Raw genomic sequence first — 12,527 nt, 5'->3', positions numbered from 1 at the left:
ACACCATGACACTCTACCAAACATGACAAAGTGAGACTTTATTTATTTTTAAATAAATAAATAAAATAGAAAAACCAGCTGCGTGTGGTGGTACACACCTATAGTATTAGCTACTCAGGAGGCTCAGGCAAGATCACTTGAGCCCAAGAGTTTGAGGCTGCTGTGAGCTATGATGATACCTTAACCCTCTACTCAGGGCAACAGAGTGAGACTCTATCTCAAGAAAACAAACAGGACATAGAGCAAGATGGCGGCTTAGTAACAGATTCCCTGCAACTGGCCACAGTGAGTCTGGGGAGATAAGACTCCAGGCATCTCTGGCTGGTGGGATCTGCCTATAATCATCTCTTTGAGGATACAGGGAGTCAGCAAGGGACTTCTGGACCCCAAGAGGATAACAACATCAGTGGAAAACTGGCAAGCGGTTGCGTGTGTTCGCTCGACCTAACCCCACCGGCAGCCATAAGTACAAGCAGCAGTGAGACTGGAAATTGGAAAGGCCTTACCTGTGAACTGTTTTGGTGTTTTTGGACTCAGTTGAACTGCCTTGGGGAGAGCTTGAGCAGGAGTGCGGAGAACTATGGGCATTTTCTAGGGCCCCAGACTAAGCTGCTGAGCCGGATGGAGCGAATAGTGTTTAGCTGTGGGCCGCAGGGAGCCATTGTAAGAGAACTGCCCTGGCAAGCTCTGCCCTCAGGATCACAGAGCAAGGATCAGGCAGGAGCTAGTAACCTAGTGACTGAGCAGCCTAAAGGTGGGGACTGAGCTGCCTTACAGCCTCAACCCTCAGGAGCAGAGTGAGACCGGTTTTGGCACACTGGAGCCTCAGGCTGTTGCCCTGGGTAGAGTGCCACGGCATCACAGCTCATAGCAACCTCAAACTCCTGGGCTTGGCGCTGCCCAGACCTCCATAAGAGCTGCACCGCAACCTGCACCCACGGGGCCTCCGCATGCCCTGACCAGGAAATACGGGAGTCGCACAACCCTGTGTCCTCCCTCCTATACCCTCCCTGCCTACACACCAGCCTGCTCGTCTGGCCAGGGACTCTGGTAGCTGCATACCCTCCGGAGCCCTCCCTGCCTCTGCGCAGAGCCCTTCTCCTGGCCAGAGATTGCTGGAGCCTTCAGCTCTCTGTGCCAAAGTCACTGGGCACCAGGAACTCCAAGAACTGTGCACACCACCTCCTGCCCTGCTGCTGGATGCGGGTGTGTCACACTCTGGAGCTGCTTCAACAACCAGAACTACCTGGCTGGGTCAGCCCCAGAGGAACTACAAAGCTCACTCCCTACAAAGATCCAGCAACAATAGAGTGATCCCGCTGGAGTCTAATCTTGGAGTAACACTTCCCCAACTCTGAGGACGGCCAGAGGCAACAGTGAAAAACAGTCATGAGGCGAAATCAACAGAAAAACTCTGGCAATATGAATAATCAGAGTAGATCAACTCCCCCAAGTATCAATGGGGCAGACACAGCACAAGATCCCATGCATAAACAAATAGCTGAGATGTTAGAAATCGAATACAGAATCTGGACAGCAAATAAGATTGAATTAGAATTCCAAGCAGTAACCCAAAAGATATCTCAAGAATTCAATGAATTCAAAGACCAAATGACCAGAGATTTTGACACATGGAGACAAGAAGCTGCAACCCTCAAAGATCTGAGAAACACAGTAGAATCCCTCAGTAACAGAATGGAGCAAGCAGAAGAAAGGATTTCTGACATCGAAGACAAAGCTTTCAAACTCTCCCAAACTCTCAAAGAGGAAGAGAAATGGAGGACAAAAACAGATCACTCTCTCAGAGAAATCTGGGACAATTTGAAGAAAACCAATTTTGATTTTGAACAAATTCATCTTATACAGATCCCTGAAAGCGACCAAGTGGCTTCACAAGGCACAGAGTCTCTTCTTCATGAGATTATGAAGGAGAATTTTCCAGACATGCCAAGAGATTCAGAAATTCAGATAGCTGACAGTTTCAGAACTCCAGAACAACTCAACCCAAATAAGACATCCCCCAGACACATTATAATCAATTTCACTAAACCTAATATGAAGGAGAAAATTCTGAAAGCAGCCAGACGAAAGAAAACCATCACCTACAAGGGCAAGAATATTAGAATAACTGCAGATCTCTTTGCTGAAACCTTTCAAGCTAGAAGAGGATGGTCATCGACTTTCAATCTCCTAAAACAAAATAACTTTCAACCCAGGATCCTGTACCCAGCTAAACTGAGTTTCATTTATGATGGAAAAATTAAATACTTCAACAACATTCACATGTTGAAGAAATTTGCCATAACTAAACCAGCTCTCCAGGGTATTCTCAGACCTATCCTCCATAAAGACCAGCGTAATTCTCCACCACAAAAATAAACCCACCCAGAAAATTTTGATCAAATTCCAACTTCCACAGTCGCAAAAGGTTAAAAATGTCCACCAGACTCTCGAAAGGCTTATCAATATTCTCAATTAATGTGAATGGTTTAAATTGTCCTCTAAAGAGGCACAGGTTGGCTGACTGGATACAAAAACTCAAGCCAGATATCTGCTGCGTACAAGAATCACATCTTACATTAAAGGACAAATATAGACTCAAGGTGAAGGGATGGTTGTCTATACTCCAGGCAAATGGAAAGCAGAAAAAAGCAGGCGTTGCAATCCTATTCACAGACGCAATAGGCTTTAAACCAACTGAAATAAAGAAGGATAAGGATGGACACTTCATATTTGTTAAAGGTAATACTCAATATGATGAGATCTCAATTATTAATATTTATGCACCCAACCACAACGTACCTCAATTTATAAGAGAAACTCTAACAGACAAGAGCAACTTGATTTCCTCCAGTTCCATAGTAGTTGGAGATTTTAACACCCCTTTAGCAGTGCTGGATAGATCCTCCAAAAAGAAGCTAAGCAAAGAAATTTTAGATGTAAACTTAACCATTCAACATCTGGACTTAACAGACATCTATAGAACATTTTATCCCAACAAAATTGAATACACATTCTTCTCATCAGCCCATGGAACATACTCCAAAATCGACCACATCCTAGGCCACAAATCTAACCTCAGCAAATTTAAAAAAATATAAATTATTCCTTGCATCTTCTCAGACCATCATGGAATAAAAGTTGAACTCAATAACAACAGGAACCTGCATACCCATACAAAAACATGGAAGCTAAACAACCTTATGCTGAAGGATAGATGGATTACAGACGAGATTAACAAGGAAATCACCAAATTTTTGGAACCAAACAACAATCAAGACACGAATTACCAGAACCTCTGGGATACTGCAAAGGCAGTCCTAAGAGGGAAATTTATAGCACTGCAAGCCTTCCTCAAGAAAACGGAAAGAGAGGCAGTTAATAACTTAATGGGACATCTCAAGCAACTGGAGAAGAAAGAACACTCCAACCCCAAACCCAGCAGAAGAAAAGAAATAACCAAAATCAGAGAAGAATTCAATGAAATTGAAAACAAAAGAATTATACAACAGATCAATAAATCAAAAAGTTGTTTTTTTGAAAAGATCAATAAAACAGATAAACCTTTGGCCAACCTAACCAGGAAAAAAAGAGTAAAATCTCTAATTTCATCAATCAAAATGGTAACAATGAAATAACAACAGACCCCTCAGAAATTAAAAAAATCCTTAACGAATACTACAAGAAACTCTACTCTCAGAAATATGAAAATGAAAGAAATCAACCAATACCTGGAAGTATGCCACCTACCAAGACTTAGCCAGAATGAAGTGGAAATGTTGAACAGGCCTATATCAAGTTCTGAAATAGCATCAACTATACAAAATCTCCCTAAAAAGAAAAGCCCAGGACGAGATGGCTTTACGTCAGAATTCTACCAAACCTTTAAAGAATACCTAGTATCTATATTACTAAACCTCTTCCAAAATATAGAAAAAGAAGGAATATTACCCAACACATTCTACGAAGCAAACATCACCTTGATCCCCAAACCAGGGACCCAACAAGAAAACAAAATTATAGACCAATATCACTAATGAATATTGATGCTAAAATACTCAATAAGATCCTAACAAACAGAATCCAACAACACATCAAAAAAATTATACACCACGACCAAGTGGGATTTATCCCAGGGTCTCCAGGCTGCTTCAATATACGTAAATCTATAAATGTAATTCAGCACATAAACAAACTAAAAAATAAGGACCATATGATTCTTTCAATTGATGCAGAAAAAGCTTTTGATAATATCCAGCATCCCTTCATGATCAGAACACTTAAGAAAATTGGTATACAGGGACATTTCTTAAACTAATACAGGCCATCTACAGCAAACCCACAGCCAATATCATATTGAATGGAGTTAAACTGAAATCATTTCCACTTAGATCAGGAACCAGGCAAAGTTGCCCATTGTCTCCACTGCTCTTTAACATTGTAATGGAAGTTTTAGCCATTGCAATTAGGGAAGAAATGGCGATCAAGGGTATCCACATAGGGTCAGAAGAGATCAAACTTTCGCAGATGATATGATCGTGTATCTGGAAAACACTAGGGATTCTACTACAAAACTTTTAGAAGTGATCAAGGAATACAGCAATGTCTCAGGCTACAAAATCAACACCCATAAATCTGTAGCCTTTATACATACCAACGATAACCAAGCCGAAAAAACAGTCAAGGGCTCTATTCCTTTCACACTAGTGCCAAAGAAGATGAACTATTTGGGAGTATACCTAACAAAGGACATGAAAGATCTCTACAAAGAGAACTATGAAACTTTAAGAAAAGAAATAGCTAAAGATGTTAACAAATGGAAAAACATACCATGCTCATGGCTGGGAACAATCAACACTGTTAAAATGTCTATACTACCCAAAACAATATATAATTTTAATGCAATTCCTATTAAAGCTCCATCGTCATATTTTAAAGATCTTGAAAAAATAATACTTCGTTTTATATGGAATCAGAAAAAAACTCGAATAGCCAAAACATTACTCAGCAATAAAAACACAGCAGGAGGAATCAGCTACCAGACCTGAGACTGTACTATAAATCAATAGTGATCAAAACAGCATGGTATTGGCACAAAAACAGAGAAGTAGATGTCTGGAACAGAATAGAGAACCAAGAGATGAATCCAGCTACTTACCGTTATTCGATCTTTGATAAGCCAATTAAAAACATTCAGTGGGGAAAAGATTCCCTATTTAACAAATGGTGCTGGATGAACTGGCTAGCAACCTGTAGAAGATTGAAACTGGACCCACACCTTTCACCATTAACTAAGACTCTCACTGGATAAAAGATTTAAACTTAAGACATGAAACTATAAAAATACTTGAAGAAAGTGCAGGGAAAACTCTTGAAGGAATCGGCCTGGGTGAATATTTTATGAGGAGGACTCCCCAGGCAATTGAAGCAGTATCAAAAATACACTACTGGGACCTGATCAAACTAAAAAGCTTCTGCACAGCCAAGAACATAGTAAGTAAAGCAAGCAGACAGCCCTCAGAATGGGAGAAAAATATTTGCAGGTTATACCTCCGATAAAGGTCTAATAATAAGAATCCACAGAGAACTCAAAAGTATTAGCAAGGAAAGAACATGTGATCCCATTTCAGGGTGGGCAAAGGACTTAAAGAGAAACTTCTCTAAAGAAGACAGACACACAATCTACAAACACATGAAAAAAAGTTCATCATCCTTATTCATCAGAAAAATGCAAATCAAAACTACTTTGAGATATCACCTAATCCCAGTAAGAGAGCCCACATAACAAAATCCCCAAACCAGAGATGTTGGCGTGGATGTGGAGAAAAGGGCACACTTCTACACTGCTGGTGGGAATGCACACTAGTACATTCCTTCTGGAAGATGTTTGGAGAATACTTAAGAGACCTAAAAATAGACCTGACATTCAATCCTATAATTCCTTTACTAGGTTTATACCCAGAATACCAAAAATCACAATATAACAAAGACATCTGTACCAGAATGTTTATTGCAGCCCAATTCATAATTGCTAAGTCATGGAAGAAGCCCAAGTACCCATCGACCCACGAATGGACTAGCAAACTGTGGTACATGTATACCATGGAATATTATGCAGCCTTAAAGAAAGATGGAGACTTTACTCTTTCATGTTTACATGGATGGAGCTGGAACATATTCTTCTTAGCAATGTATCTCAGAAATGGAAGAAAAAGTATCCAATGTACTCAGCCCTACTATGAAGCTAAAGTATAGCTTTCACATGAAGGCTATAACCCAACTATAGCACAAGACTATGAGGAAAGGGCCAAGGAAGGGGAAGGGAGGGGGGAGGTTAAGGTGGCGGGAGGGTAGTGGGTGGGACCACACCTACAGTGCATCTTAGAGTGGGTACAGGCGAAACTTACTAAAGGCAGAATACAAATGTCTACATACAATAACTAAGAAAATGCCATGAAGTCTACGTTGAACAGTTTGACGAGAATATTTCAGATTGTATATGAAACCAGCACATTGTATCCCTTGATTGCACTAATGTACACAGCTATGATTTAACAATAAAAAAAAAGAAAACAAACAATAACAAAAAAATGTCTGAACAGAGTGCAAGATCTACCAAAGTAATCACAATTAGAGAAAGATGATAAATCTCTCCAGCATCTAGAGCCTTCCTGGCAAAAACGCCAAAGCCAGATCTCTGATACCACTAGAGAAGTATCCTGATCAGGAACCATACAAAACATCATATTGCCTGGCATACTCCAGTGTTCTGCCAATGGTATTGCCCACTGTTCTCAAACAAGGACATGTCAAACAGTTTCCTCCTGGCTTCTCCATACAAACTGCCAGGAATAAAACCTACCAGTGCCAGGAATGACCTTGGACTTTATTGTGCAGACTCCTGCCTATCAGCATTACATAAAGACTACTTCAACAATTCTCTCACCTGTCCAGAGTGCCAGCAGGTACAGAGAAACAGCTGCCTTTCTCACCAGACAAGGAAACTGAGTCCCTTATCCCTGCATAGCACTCAGCAACATTCCTACTGCAAAGATTATAAAATAATACACACTAAATACTACTAACAGCCAGCAATGGCCAGTCCTGAAGCAGTAGGGCCTCATCTCCAGTTGTCACTACAACCTGTAAAAAAAGTTGTATCAGCCCCATTTTACAGATAGAAAAACAAAATCAAAGCTCAGAGAGGTTAACAGTTTATCCAGGGTCAAAAAGTGAGCAGAAAGCAAAGATAGAATGACAAAGCCCTCCCTATTGTACTAGGCAGCTTTCAGAATTTTTCTAAAGAAATCAAAAACCCTAAGCCAATTTATTACTAAGAGTTTAAGTTGATCTATTTGACTAAGTTAACCAAAAACATTTCTTTAAGCAATCACCTTGCCTTCAAAGCAACAAATGAACCAGTTTTTATTTTCTTTGCTCAAGTGAACAGCTCAGACAGAAAATAAGAGATTATTTCAAAGAATTTATTATATAAGTGCTTTGATTTTAAATTTTTCATTTATTTTTGTGACATATACACAAAGATAGAAGAGAGCAATGGGCAGAATTTAATTTTATTTGATCAGAATGAAGATTAACAATTACAGCAACAAATATTCAGGTTTATGTTGTATTTTCTAAAGTAAAAATTAATAGGCAAGTGATTTCAAGCAGCCCGGGCCTTACCTCAATCTTATTTCGCCTCTTCCAAGGGACAGCACTCCAAGCGGTCAGCAGACACTCCCAGCCTACATACAGTGAACCAGACATAGGGGGTAAGCAACGCCTTCATGCTCCCAAAACCACAGTGGGAAGGAGAGTGTGATGATTTCCTGGGGAACCTGAACAAATATATAGTATTTGTAAATCAATGCTCATTGAGACACACAACAAAACAAAATGCTTTACCCTGTGGTTTGTCTATAGAAGTACTTAAATGTAACAAGCATATTTAAATAATGCAAAAACAATCCAAGACCCATAAGAACACAGTTATAGCTAAACTTTTTCCATAGAAACATGCAAAGATAATCTATCGTTACTAGTCAAAATTAAAACATTATGGCTTGGCGCCTGTGGCTCAAGCGGCTAAGGTGCCAGCCACATACACCTGACCTGGTGGGTTCGAATCCAGCCCCGGGCCTGCCAAACAACAATGACACTGCACCCAAAAAACAGCTGGGCATTGTGGTGGGTGCCTATAGTCCCAGCTACTTGGGAGGCGGAGGCAGGAGAATTGCTTGAGCCCAGGAGTTGGAGGTTGCTGTGAACTGTAATGCCACAGCACTCTACCCAGGGTGACAGCTTGAGGCTGTCTCAAAAAAATAAATAAATAAATAAACAATTATGGGCTCAGCACCTGTAGCTCAGTGTCTTGGGTGCTGGCCACATATACTGGAGCTGGTGCGTTCAAATCCAGCGCAGGCCTACCAAACAACAATGACAAGTACAACCAAAAAATAGCTGGCCATTGTTGTGGGTGCCTGTAGTCCCACCTACTGGAAGGCTAAGGCAAGAAAATTGCTGAAGCCCAAGAGTTTGAGGTTGCTGTGAGCTGTGACACCACAGCACTCTACCCAGGGTGACAGCTTGAGACTCCGTCTCAAAAAAAAAAAAATTAATACATTATGGAAATTTTATTCAATTGCTTTACTAATTAAAAGTTTGATATACCGGAAACACTGCTTTCTTCATTGACCTACAGCGACCTCTGAATTAAGAACTGCCACTATCAAAATATCAAAAATATCATCACCATTGTGGAGGTGCCCAACACAGTGCCTGGCATAATGCAATAGATATGGTTTATGAAAAGAATAAATGTAGAACAAGAAAGAAAAAATACTACTGAAGAAAAATAATTTTTTAAAGCTTAAAGGAAAAAAATAATCCCTAGAATAACTAGAAATATCAGCACAATTACAAATAATCAGAATTCCCTCACATACCACCTAAAAATTTATAGTAGACTCCAATTAGGCAATACCTCCTACCATTCTAAACTCAGAAGGTACAATGATTTTGATACCTGATTTTGTTTATGTAGGGTCCCCTTTATTATCTAGGGACAAAACACCAACTTTTGCCTGAATAATACATACAGAGCTCTGGCCCACAGCTGCAGGCCTCAGAGTGGAATCTGCACACTGCCTTTCAATGATACAGATTGTCACAAGGAGACACAGTGTACAGAAATTCATTGAAGATGGATAACACTTCTAGTGAAGACAATGTCCTGTGAGAGCAAACAAGGGTGCTGAAACTGAAGTGACAGTCACTAAGATTTAACAGATTGAACATAATCACTTCATGGGAGTAAAAGAAAATGAAATTTCATGAATTTAGGAATGAAAAAGGCTTTTAACAACATAAACTGTTAGAGTTACACACATTAGACAATGGCACACAAATCAGTGAAAACAGGCTTTTAAATTAATTTAGATTTATAAGAATTGGATGGAAAACCCCTACAATTTACATCTATTACAGAGTCTTCAGTGTGTCTATCATTACAAACAATAGCCACAGTACTGAAAAGCAAGCATGAGTCACATTTAAAAAAAAAGAAAAAGGAAAGAATAAAAAATGGACAGAGAAAAGCTTTGGATCCAAATACCACAAAGAAATTCCTTAAGTAAAATGTTATCAATGACAGTCACCACTCTGACTTGGAGTAAGAAGGAAAGGTCTACAACTTTACTCAGGATCAAACTCATCTGGCTCCCAAATGCCCCTTCCGTTCTCATCCCCCTCAAAGTCCAGCCAGCAGCATAGTCAGCCACCTCTGCTAGCAAGCGACAGAAATTCTAACATATCTGAGTCATCCACTCCCCCGCAGTAAGAGGTCATTCTCCATCAGGAAGCCCACTCTGCAAATTCTCTTGTTCATCTCCCAGGCCGCCACCACCATGACCCACATAAAGCTGATTCTCCAATTCCAGCAGTCTGCTCACTCTCCTGTACACTTCCCAAATCACAACTCTCACCAGCCTAACGCCAAGGAAGCCAGTACTATTCACTACTCACTTCTGTGGCAAGTTCCTTGCCTGAAAACCACTCCTTGCCAGGGTGCATCTGGGCCCCGGAAGGTCCAGCTCTTACTCTCCTGTACCCAGCTGAGCTCCTGCCTTTCCAGGAACTAATCACCAGTTACCTCAGAGAAGCTAAACTCTCAATGCCTCTCTCTTTTCTCCCCCAGCGTAATCGTCCACTGCCAATTCCCAGATCTCGGGAGGAGTGGTGGGGAAGACACATCTCGATGCGCCTCAGGAGCTAGGCACACAGAGGCCTCTAAATTCCAAACACTCTCCCCTACCCACAAAACACACCCCCTGGTATCGTCAGCCTCCCCGGCGCTAGCATCAAGCGCTAAGGGCGCACAGCCACTAGAGTTAAGTCTCCTCTCAGTGCCCCTATGGCTCCCTTCCTAGGTTACAAAATTCCCAAATATCAAGCCACAGAGGCTCCAGGTCAAGGCCAAGACCCCCGTCAAGCCTCGGACCACTGGAGTTTCCCAGGTCGGACCCTGTGCCGCCAAGACCATCTTGCTGCCCCGGACCGCTGAACGCTAGGGGCCCAGGCCGCGTCTCTACTCGGACCCCATTGTTGCCGGGTCCGGGGCCCCGGGCGGGAAGCGGGGGACCGGCACCGGCTCTCACCTCCGGCACCGGGGCTCCGGGCCGCACTGGACCCGGCAGGGCCAAAGAACCTCACGTCCCGCTTCGCCTAGCTCTCCGGTGTAGGCGGCAGCGGGGGCGGGGATGGTGGCAGAGGCGGCAAGCAGCCGAACAGGCCCGGACGCCACGGGCTGTATCTGACCCAGCGTCTGTCTTGTCCGGCGGCGGCGCTCGCAGCCTCCGCTTGCGGTCCGCACCAGGAAGAGTCCCCCTCCCGGTCCGCGCGCAGGACCTCCGGGTCGGGAACACACACCACCGACAGAAAAGTTCCGCTAAGACCAATCAGAGGTTATTTTTTCCCAGCGCCGGCTGTAGGGCAATTCCTGCTTGGATCGGGCCGTTTCAGGAGTGAATACAGCACAAAAATCCCAGATCAGACTCTACCTGGGAATGGTTCGGTTCCAGGGATAGGTCTAACGGAATGGGTTTGTACTCTCCAGCCATCAGCGAGACACGCTGGCTGCGGTTCCTCCTAGTTTCTCACTTGGAGATAAGCTAGGAGGCTTGTTACCGTTGAATGAAATGATACATACCTGGGGCAGAGATAAGAGGCTCTACATTGGGCATAGCCATTGGTGATGTTTTCAATTGTTTTTGAATTGCTATTACTGCTATAGCTTCTGTTCCCGCTCAAGAGCCCCTGAAATTATGCGCACCATGGAACCTTCACCATCTCCTGTAAACTGATGCTGTCTTCAGAATTTCCTAGAAGAGAAGCAGAGGCAAAAAGAGTCTTCTTTGATCTTTGACACTGAAGCAAAGGTTAGGGATGCAGGTTCTCTCTCAAATCAGGAATTACTGCTATATACTGACGACAATGTGTTGGCTCTCTCAACTACAGTCTCGGGTTCTCTTTCTCTTCCTCCTTCCAAGAAGTGAATGTTAACAAAATGATTTTTAAAATTACAAAAGTAGGCCAAGTGCGATGCCTCACGCCTGTAATCCCAGCCCTCCAGGAGGCCGTGGCGGGTGGATTGCCTGAGCTCAGAAGTTCAAGACCAGCCTGACCAAGAGTGAGAGACCCCCTCTCTAAAAAAATAGCCAGGCGTTGTGGCGGGCGCCTGTAGTCCCAGCTACTTGGGAGGCTGAGACAAGAGAATTGCTTGGGCAGCGCCTGTGGCTCAAAGGGGTAGGGCGCCGGCCCCATATGCCGGAGGTGGTGGGTTCAAACCCAGCCCCGGCCAAAAACTGGAGGAAAAAAAAAAAAAGAGAGAATCACTTAAGCCCAAGAGTTGGAGCTTGCTGTAAGCTGTGACGCCACAGCACTCTACCCAGGGCGACATAGTGAGACTCTGTCTCGAAAAAAAAAAAAGAGAGAAGAAGAGAGACTCAGCGCCTGTAGCTCAGTGAGTAGGACGCCTGCCACATACACTGAGGCTGGTGGGTTCAAGCCTGGCCCAGGAGGGCCTGCTAAATGACGATGACAACTGCAACCAAAAAATAGCCGGGCGTTGTGGCGGGCACCTGTAGTCCCAGCTACTTGGGAGGCTGAGGCAAGAGAATCGCTTGAGCCCAAGAATTTGAGGTTCCTGTGAGTTATGACGCCACAGCACTCTACTGGGGGCAAGAAAGTGAGACTCTATCTCTTAAGTAAATAAACAAACTAACAAACACACAAACAAATAGGCTTGGCGCTCATAAGTAAGCAGTTAAGGCGCTGGCCACATACACCGGGGCTGGCAGGTTCGAACCCCGTCCAGGGCTGCTAAACAACAATGACAACTGCAACAAAAATATAGCAGGGCATGTGGCGGGCTCCTGTAGTCCCAGGTACTTGGGAGGCTGAGGCAAGAGAATCACTTAAGCCCAAGAGTTTGAGGCTGCTATGAGCTGTGATGCCACAGCACTCTA

General features: G+C 43.1%; 1 protein-coding gene across 3 annotated transcripts in view; it reads right to left on the bottom strand.

Annotated features, from left to right (window-relative positions):
- RAD54L2 (RAD54 like 2) overlaps window positions 1–10,837 on the bottom strand; it is a 111,660-nt gene extending 100,823 nt beyond the window's left edge. Inside the window, exons 1-2 of one of the 3 annotated variants that reach the window (XM_053598795.1) lie at window positions 10,659–10,837; window positions 7,687–7,841 (exon numbers count right to left, since the gene is read on the bottom strand). The gene's annotated coding sequence lies outside the window, so the exon portion shown is untranslated. The remainder of the gene's footprint in view (window positions 1–7,686; window positions 7,842–10,658) is intronic. The other 2 variants (XM_053598796.1, XM_053598797.1) reach the window with 2 other exon arrangements.
- Between the last annotated feature and the right edge of the window lie 1,690 nt (window positions 10,838–12,527).

Source organism: Nycticebus coucang, chromosome 8, assembly GCF_027406575.1.
Source record: "Nycticebus coucang isolate mNycCou1 chromosome 8, mNycCou1.pri, whole genome shotgun sequence".
NCBI lineage: Eukaryota > Metazoa > Chordata > Mammalia > Primates > Lorisidae > Nycticebus > Nycticebus coucang.
Note: the sequence above shows the minus strand (reverse complement) of the source record. Positions and strands in the feature narration are given on the sequence as shown.